Source organism: Falco naumanni, chromosome 7, assembly GCF_017639655.2.
Source record: "Falco naumanni isolate bFalNau1 chromosome 7, bFalNau1.pat, whole genome shotgun sequence".
NCBI lineage: Eukaryota > Metazoa > Chordata > Aves > Falconiformes > Falconidae > Falco > Falco naumanni.
In genome coordinates, this window is record NC_054060.1 from 12,315,076 (window position 1) to 12,324,273 (window position 9,198).

A 9,198-nucleotide genomic window follows, 5' to 3' on the forward strand; every position below is an offset into this window, starting at 1 on the left:
TGTAGAGGGCTTTGTGGTGACTTGCTGTCTGAGTGGGAAACAGGAGTGCTTCATGCACATAGCCAGGTGTGTGTGACAGGAGGGAAAGCTTCCTTGTGATCCTATGGAGGCAAAAAATATCCTATGGTCATGACCAAGGCTGGAGGGTCTCGTCAGGAGTGTGTCCTCTGTGTGTCTGGGTTGGGATCGCTGTCTGAGCCCGTGTGTCCCTCCTGTTCACTTGGAAAGCCTCTCTCCATGAAAGCCTGCAGGTGTTAATGACCTGCAATACCCGTTAGTTTTGATGGTACCAAATGGGGTAATCGAAATCACAACGAAGGAAAAGCCTGGATGAAGATACTCTTTAATGAGGTTCTGTGTCATGTAACATAGCTGCTTCTGTCTTTCCACTGCCCGCCCGGCAACGCAGCGTTCTTCAGGACAGCATTTCTGCATGTGTTTGAACTCCTGCAAAAACAGAGGCAAAAGCTTAAAATTAAGCATGCGCTGAAGCACCATCCTGAACCGGTTCTGTGCTTGCTTAGCACAGTATAACAAGACACCCCATCATCAAAGAGTGGGCAGGGAACAGAGATGCTCTGCAAATAAGTGTTTAGTTATAATATTTCCTCTAGTGCCTGTTCCTCTGTCCCTCCAGGGTCAAGTGCAGAACCATGTCTCCTGCCCCACAGGCTCATTAGCCTTATTTATCTCTTGAAGGGGTGGACATGGATTCTGACATTTAGCATGGGAAAGCAGATCTTCAGCACCAATCTGGAGATTAATTGTTGACATTTCTCTCCTTTGATGTGTGTGGAAAAAAATTAAATAAATATATGTAGATTTAAAGGGATGTGAGTAGGGAGAGGAGCAGCCCAGCTAAAGGACAGCCTGGTGATGCAGAGCAGAGGCCACCATGCTCCCCTGGGGTGATTGCTCCTAATGAGAGAGCAACAGCAGGGACGAGCAAAGTGAGATTTGCACAGCCCATCCAAGTGCAGGAGGCGTCAGAAAAATCATTCATCTCACATTTCCCACCCCCTTCCTCCAGCACATGGCTCAGCTGTGAACAGGTCTTCACACCAGCGTCTGCACACATGGAGCCAGCACAAACAAGGAGCAAGTGCTGCATGTATGGCCTTCCTTAATGCTATTTCTTTGTTGCCTCCTGCTATTTTCAGTGGTGCACCAAGGCTGTTTAGCCTGGTTTTGTTGTTTGCGGCAGGCTGGATGAATGTGTGTGTGGTTTGGTGACAGTAGACAAAAGCAAATCGCAGCTCAGAAACCAGAGAAACTAAACCAGTCTCATCACTTTGGTCACCTACGCTGTACTTGGACAAGCAAAGGTGGGAGAAATTAATAAGTAAACATGGTTTGAAAGCCTGGCCCCGGTTAAATTGGTATCAAAGAGCCCAGCTTCAGTAGGTGCAGGATTTCTGTGGAAATAAGGCCCACCTGTCTGCTTAATGACAGCCCCAGGCAGCATCGGGCACATAACACCCTGCTTCTGAAGGCTGGGATGGGGAAGTGCTCCTTCAGCCCTGAGCACTAGCTAAGGCAGGTTTCTGACAGGTAACACCTTTAAAGCCCTGTCTTGGTGCAATAAAGGGATGCCTGAACCCAGGTTCCTAAAATTTTCTCCATTTTGGATCCTCCCCTAAGGCAGCAGAAAGAGAATGGGTTACTTTATTGTAGGTCCATAATTAAGACTTTTTCTAGTTACATGTCCCACTTGTTTTCAGCCAGAGCAGAGATGCCAGAGCCACTTGTTGCCTCTAACCATGACTGTCAGATGCTTCTTTCAGCGTCAGAGCTGAACCTTCCCCAGAAAACAGCAGATGTTTGCTGACTGCATCCTCCCAGAGCATCCCCGGTCTGCCCATGGGTTGCTGCCACGTGGCACTGACAGCATGAAAGTCAAATGGTGCCTTCAAACACAGCATCACTCCCAGGCAAAACCTGCCTCACAGTGGAGTAGCACCAGGTGTGATCTTTCTTTGATAAAACACTGTGGATAAGGATTTGATCTTCCCAAGAACAGGAAAATTCAAAATGTTGCTAGAGGGATTAAATACCTACATCTTTTAATGAAGAAAAAATTCATCATTACTGTTACTATAGCAGACAGGAAGACATCGCCAGACAGTAAATCTGTCGTGGTGGTTATTGCCATTTAATATTGAGTCAATATAAGTAATGTCTTGGAGTCTTTCCACATAAACTGATAAAGCAGCCAGGACATGGGCTGCTCTCCAAGTAGCAAGTAGTTTGAACTTGAGATTTCTGTAATAATTTTTCTCACTCTGCTGAGGAGGAAAGGGTAGACTTAAGGGCTAAGGCATTTGCTGGAAAACTGGACTGAAATCTTGGCTTTGGCTTCCTATGTGACCTTGGGCGAGACATTTAATCTCTCTGAATTGCTGTGGAAGGGAGATCTCACTTCTGCCACCCCAGGAAACTTATTTAGATTCTCTGGGATACAAATTGTCTTTTATTATGGTTTGTATTATCTCAGCTTGATCCAAGATCTGGTGTGTGTCTTGGATTTGGAACATAGGAGACATCTGTGAAAGATGATATATTCCGTAAAATTCAGTTCACAAGAATCTTTTAACAAAGACCCTAAGTCTTTCATTCAGAAAAATCTGGTAGAAGATCTGGTAATGTCATTGTTCTGTTTAATTGTGCACACAGCCTTGGAAAATTCATCAACATGCCTTGCCCTGGTGTGAGATTCAAAATGTTTGGCTCATTGCTATTGAAAATCATGGTTCTTGCTGCTGCCATTGAAAGAACTTTTTGCTGTAAATAGTGTCCCAAAGTAATTCCTGTGAAAAGACTGTATGCAGAGATCAATGTGCAGTGGCTGGCCCGAGAGGATTAAATAGCAGTATGTCTTCAAAGCATTAGGATGAAAGACAAAAGCCCTGTGCCCACAGAGGCACCGTGTCTCCATGTCCTCTGGGTCCAGTCACAAATCTGTGCTGGAGAACGGGCCCAGGGCTTCATCCAGAGCAGATGGGGAAGGGTGAGGGGAGTTTTTGCAGCCAGGGAACTGTCTCGCGTGATGCAGGGGTGCACACTGTGACAGCTGGTGGCATAGGCAAACAAGCCCTCCTGCACCGCTCCTCCTCTCTCCTCCTCCCATTCTCCAGCACCCTAATAAATTGTACTGCACCAACACAGGATTAAAAGGAGGAGGGAAGCACCAGTTGTTACCACCAGTGAGCTGTGGGGTTTTCAAACTATGGGCGATTCTGGGTATCGGTTTTAGACACGGAGTCTCAGGTTAGGATACCTGAGGGACTGAGACAGTCGGTAGCGACAAATAATGCTTAAATACTGTGGCAAGCCCTCATCCACGTCCCCAAGTTCAGCCCTTTTCATTCCACTAAACCCCACCTTTATGGTCCAAGCCCCATGCAGTCACACTGATGTGGGGTACAGTCACCCTTCCCTCCTCTCTCCATACGTGTATTTGGTTGACTTCCTTTGCTGTTTTTCCTTCTCTTTTCTCAGCTGTCTGCACTGCTGTGGTCCCTTGTTGACACGGAGGGAGGGCAGACGTAGCTTGTTGCTAAAACCACTTGCCTTTGGCTGCCAGATTATAGTCCTGCTCGTGCCTGGTGGCTGGTGGCCACTAACCTGTGGGTGATGCTGGGATGCTGCAATCAAGCCCCAGCCACCTCCTGCAGCTCCGGCTGAGCAGTAACAGAGATGTAATTGCACTAAGATTTCTCTTTGTTGCCTTAAGACATCTTTGCACTTTCTTTTGTTCAATGTGTGTTCCAGCTCGACTCAGCAAAGAGCTCTAATGGGGTAAACGTGGCAATACACTTAGGTAAACCTGTCCCAAGGGAAAACAGTCTAAATCTTTCTGGTTTGAAAAAGCCTCAGTCAAAGGTTTCCATCAAGACACTGAACCGATGTAGCAGTTTCACAGTTGTTTAATATTTATATAATCATGCTTAGCATCCAAATAGGTCAGGAACCTATTGTGCTACGTAAAAGACAGACATATTCACATGCGCAGTCTCCAGCACATTTTGAAAGCATCACTGATGCCTCCAGACTGTTACTGCAGCCACCAGTACTTGCCTAATGGGAAAAATGAGTACTGAAGGTGTTCCTTAATGCAATGAAAACCCTTTGTGGAAGTGTTCAGATACACAGACAATTGAGTTTTCTCTGAGCTTCTGTTCTTGAAGGCTTCATTTCAGACAAGGAGATCTCCTGAACTAGTGGCACTTACCTCCTGTCTCTGTGCTGGCAAGTTCTGTATTGATTCTGGATCCAGATACGCTGGTTATCAGGGCTCCGGTTCAGGGTTGCTCCAGGAACTGTGCAAGGGAGTTGGGCAGTTTGTATTTCTTCTTTCCCTTCCCTCTGCCTCTCTCCGCCTCCAAACACACGTGCTCAGATGTTTACTTGCTCTTGTACGTGGCTGCAGGAGGAGTTAGGTGTACAGAGTGCTACCTGCATGCACTCCTATATTTCTCTATACACCAGGATAATGCTGGGTTCTGAATAGTTTGATGTTAGTATTTCTGCACTTTAATTTAGCAACCCAGGCCTTTGTGGCCCTTGAATTGGTGCAGGCAGAATACGCCCAAAGGGAGCTGTGACCATGCAAAATCCTGGCAGAGGGGAAAGGCAAAAAGAAGGAAGAAATAACGGCTCTGGCCATAGCTCCTCTCTGCTAGCAGCACAGCAGATGGTGGAGGGTTACTAGACAGCAGTTCCTTGAGGCTTAGCATAAGCCAGGAAACAATAAAAGAAAGAGGGGAAAAGAAGATAGAAAAGGGAATTTAAACAGATTGTCATGTCACTGTTCTATTCCTGCCATCTCAGCAGGAAATTAATCACATAATGTCACGTAAAAAAAGCTAGCCCTGAAGGTCCAATGCAAAAATAGCTCTGCCTTGAGGGCACGAGAGAATCAAACCTCAGGGGAGGAAAAAGGAAAACAGTGATGGGGGCAGGGAGGGCAGCACAGGCTGTGCTGGGAGGGGGAGCAGTTCATTTGGCCAAAACCCAGGCTTAGATCTGTCCCATCGATGCATCCAATGGCTCTGAGAAGTGGGAGAAAAGTAAAAGTCGACCTGGGGCAACGCAGCTCCCCTGTGAAAGCATCTTTCTGCTCTGGGTGGGGGCAGAAGGCTGGGGGGCTGCAGCAGGGCAGGTGGGGAAAGGGCTTGTTGGCTGGAGGAGCCAGCCTGATGGAGCCACGAGTCAGCAACGCCTTGGCATCGCAGAGAAGTAAATGGACCGTTCTTTTAATTGCAGATTTACAGCCAAGATGGGTTCAGAGGAGTCCATATTTCTTCAGAGGAGTTGGATGGCCGTGGAGAGAAGGCTCCCTGGAGAGATATCTAGGATATGGATGGACGTTACCCATAAATACAGTGAAATAAGTTTCCCATTAGACTTAAATTCAGTGAGGCGGCATGAATCACCTTAAACATGCATAACTCCCCCTTATATATCACCACTGCTGAAACATTAATTAACCCATAACAACCATCCCTAGACACTCAAAAAGATCTCATTCATTCCTCTATCCCAGCACAGCTGCTGGAGAAACAAAATAATGGTTTCTGTGTCAAACTGCAACCTGTGCATTTGGTGCTGCAGAAAGCTGTGGGGAGTCCTTCGCTCTTCATCTGGGAGGTAACTAAGGACCTATGGGACTACATGGCCCAGGGGAAGGGGTGGCTTTGAGACCTCTGCTTGGTTCTTTAAGATACTCATATGCTCAAGTGCTTTGCCTGGACAATACCTGCCTGAAATGTGGTTGGTTTCCTTTTTCATTCATTGGTTTTATACAGCTCTACCAAAAAAGATCACGTTGACTTGCATTAGGTTGCACAGATTGGTTTGAACTTGGTTTCCAATAAGAGAGAGGCAGCTGAAAGAGCAGAGCAAGGCAAATAAAGAAAAGCCGCTAAGCAAATAAAAGGGTTATTTAAAGTGGCTGCATCCCTATCTGGAGCTCCTAGTATTTGTATCTGTGCCAGGAAGACCAGAAGCCAAAAACAGAGAAAGAAAGGGAACTAAGTGGAAAAGAGAAATTAATTCTCAAGTAACTGAGAACAGGTGCTTCATTTGGGCACTTGGATGTGAATGTACTGCAGTTGGTTGCTCTATCGACAGGGGAATTCAATAAGTGAGGCTGATGCACTGATGACAGAGCTCAAAGAATGAAAACCTGTGTAAATTAACTCCCTTCACCAGACTGTGCTTTATTGAAAAGCACAACTTGTCAAGGCAATACCTTGAAGGTCACAGCTGCAGCAGCTTGGGCAAAACCCCCTAAAACCTGAACCTCCTAAATACCTCATGTAACTAAAGGGACTTGAGTTGCAACCCTTTATTTTTCCTTCTGCTGACAGAAGGCTGGTGCCTGCCTGACTTCTGCAATGGAAATGTGCTTGCTTAGATCCCCGAGCCATGACAAGGGAAGAAGAAATGGTCTGTACAGCTTCCCACACTGCCGGGAGGGCAGCAGGGGAAAGCAAGCCCTTCCTTGGCTTGGCTCGGCTCTGGTGGCGTGCTGCACCAGCCAGGACACCTGAACTTGCTGCTGGAGGTGGTGTAAGGAGCTTCTAGAATGGGCCAACAAGAAATTGCTTCCCCTGCTCCCAGTGCAAGGAAGAAGCAAGACAGGAATCGTGCCTATCAGCTAGGGCTCCAAGCAGCATTCCTCAGCAGCATCCCTTTACTTAAGCTTGCAGCTAAAGACATAACCTCACCCAGGTGGGTTGTTTCTGTTGAGCTGGGGTCACTGCACATCGTCCAGAGGGAGCTGGGAAGAGCAGCAGCTGTGACACCCCCCTGTCATGGCATGGGTGACGTCTGGTGCTGCAGACAAAGTTATGGCATCCTGACTCCATGGGATGCAGAATGATGTTTCAGAAAAGAGTTAAGAGCATCATGTCAAATATAATTATGAGACAATAACAGCCTATTAGTTCCAGTGCCTAATTTTAAACCTCAGACTGTCTAAAAACCCTCAGTCTGCTTTTAGAAGAGCTGTCAGCTCCTCAACATATGAATAAGAAGCATAGAGAATGGATAATCTCTGCCTGTCTTAGGGCTAAATACCATCTTCTAGAAAAGGTAAAATTCCCATTTCATCATTTACTCATTGAAATTTTTCTTTCTGGCTAGATATGAGCAGTTTCCCCTGGGATGAGCAGGCTAACACAAGGACTTTATCTGATTTGACTCTGAGCTGTTGCAGTCCTTTGAAAAGGCAAAGGCATAGGGGAGAAGCACCATCCTCTGAACAGCTCAGCCTGAGTTATCCCAAATCTGACCAGTTCCTCCTTCCTTTGAAGCATCCCACTCTCCTCTCTCATCCCCCTGTGCACTACTGCAGCCTGTCTTTCCGTACTCACCCAAGTCATGTTCTCTGGATTAATGTACAGATCAGACTGTTTGCTCTGCAACATCCTTGGTAACTTGCAGGTCAAAGTATCTACAGAGAAAAATCTGATTTGTCATGTGGGCATGAGCTGATAGCAAGGTTTTTATTGTTTGATAGTCTTTAGTTAATGTTATACATATGCAAATAATACCTTTCAAATTTTGAACGCTCTTTGGGTAATTATTATAAATTGCTACACAAAATATCCCCCCCCCCAACCCTGTGATGTAGAGTCGAATATTGTATGTATGAATGATGCATCAAAAGTTGCCTGTATCCTGAGTCAGGATATCTTCCACTAATGAAGTCCCTAAAGAAATGCACCACAGACCTTCTGAGCTGAGATAATCTGATGGTTTGGATATATCAAGAGATAGCTAAAATAGCATTAGATGTAAGATCTTCCTAGTAAAATTCACCAAAGCAACACATAAACATCAAAGACTCTTAATTGTTATAATATATTCTTCTGTTTGGACTGATAAGAAAGTAGGGTAGTGCCCTAGATGCATCGCTATGAGAAGTAGTGTGGCTCTTAAACTGTGGTGGTGTCTTATTTGTATAGAATTATAAACATTTTGAAATTAATTAATTTTTGCCTTGCAAAACACTCTCTAATTTGCACATCTACAGTGCGAGGTCTTAATATACTTGATTTTTCACTGTTGGCCAAATATAAAAACTAATAATTCTCAAAGGTTGCACGTAAAATTGAATGAAAAAGCACCTAGTGTCGGCACTCTCAAAATAATCCTGGCTACCTGTTATAATATCTGTTGGTTCTGCTCATGTGAGTGAAACAAGTTAATTCTTTATCAGATCAGACCTCATCTTTTGGAAACGGACACTGTCACAGACATGATGAAATCATAAGTTCCTATCTTAATTTTTTATAATGAAGTAGTTAGAGTATTCCATTCCTGCACCCTGAGTTGAAAGAATGATATAAAGCTAGTAATTCGATTAGAAATCAGATTCTTTTCCTAACGAACAACTATACATTGTGATACTAATATTCATGCATTGTGCTAAAAAGTAAGCGTTTGCAGGCTTGCTAGCCACTTCACTGAGCTCTCATGAAAATATTGATTTTTTTGGTGCTCAGCCTTGAATGTCGCTGTTAGGCTGTGGGCTCCTGCTCTGCAAGGCACGGAAGGTTACACGTGCAAGTCACATTTGGTAACTGAAAAATTAAGTGATTATGAAAACGTATTACAGTAGCAACCCTCTCTCTCCAGGTGCTTTCTGAAATCCTCCTCCATGTTGAAGGTGGTGAAAGTGTTGAAGCACCTCGGTACCATCTCACGGGGTTGCCACATACCACCATGCAGTAGCAGTCGAGCCTCGTCTTCTGCCTGCCCTGTGCCCCTTGCCTCTGAGGAGCAATGCAACCTGTGCTCTTATATTGCTGCTCTGAGTGTGTCTCCTCCCCAAAAATATGCCCTGCGCCGATGTTGCATGGATGTGCTGGGTGAACCGCCGCAGGAACAGCTTTGCTGTCTCATTGCTGCAGAGCCCCTGTCGCTGTGCTTTAGCAACATGGCACGTGAAAACAAAGTTATCAGAATAAACCTTTTAGCTATAAATTGCAGGTATTAAAGATCCATGTGATAATTGTCTTATCTGGCTCCAAATGTGCTTATGATGCTGAGAGAGAACAAATTGGATTACGCCTGAAACAGGCTCTTCCATTTTCATAAATTACCCAGGAAAGCAGCGCGGGCTCAGAAATGCAGGCACCTTGCTTTTGGCAGACTGTGATTTTGTTGAAGGATCTTGTGGAAGGGAAC

At 45.3% G+C, this 9,198-nt stretch overlaps 1 long non-coding RNA gene across 2 annotated transcripts; it reads right to left on the reverse strand.

The window, feature by feature from the left end:
• Positions 1–326: 326 nt before the first annotated feature.
• Positions 327–7,468, reverse strand: LOC121092040. 2 transcript variants are annotated; one of them, XR_005829165.1, is made up of 3 exons: positions 7,380–7,468; positions 4,232–5,351; positions 327–447 (listed from the first exon to the last, which is right to left on the reverse strand). It is a non-coding gene; the product is annotated as an uncharacterized LOC121092040 (long non-coding RNA). The 2 variants fall into 2 exon arrangements; XR_005829164.1 differs by having other exon boundaries at positions 4,232–7,468.
• Between the last annotated feature and the right edge of the window lie 1,730 nt (positions 7,469–9,198).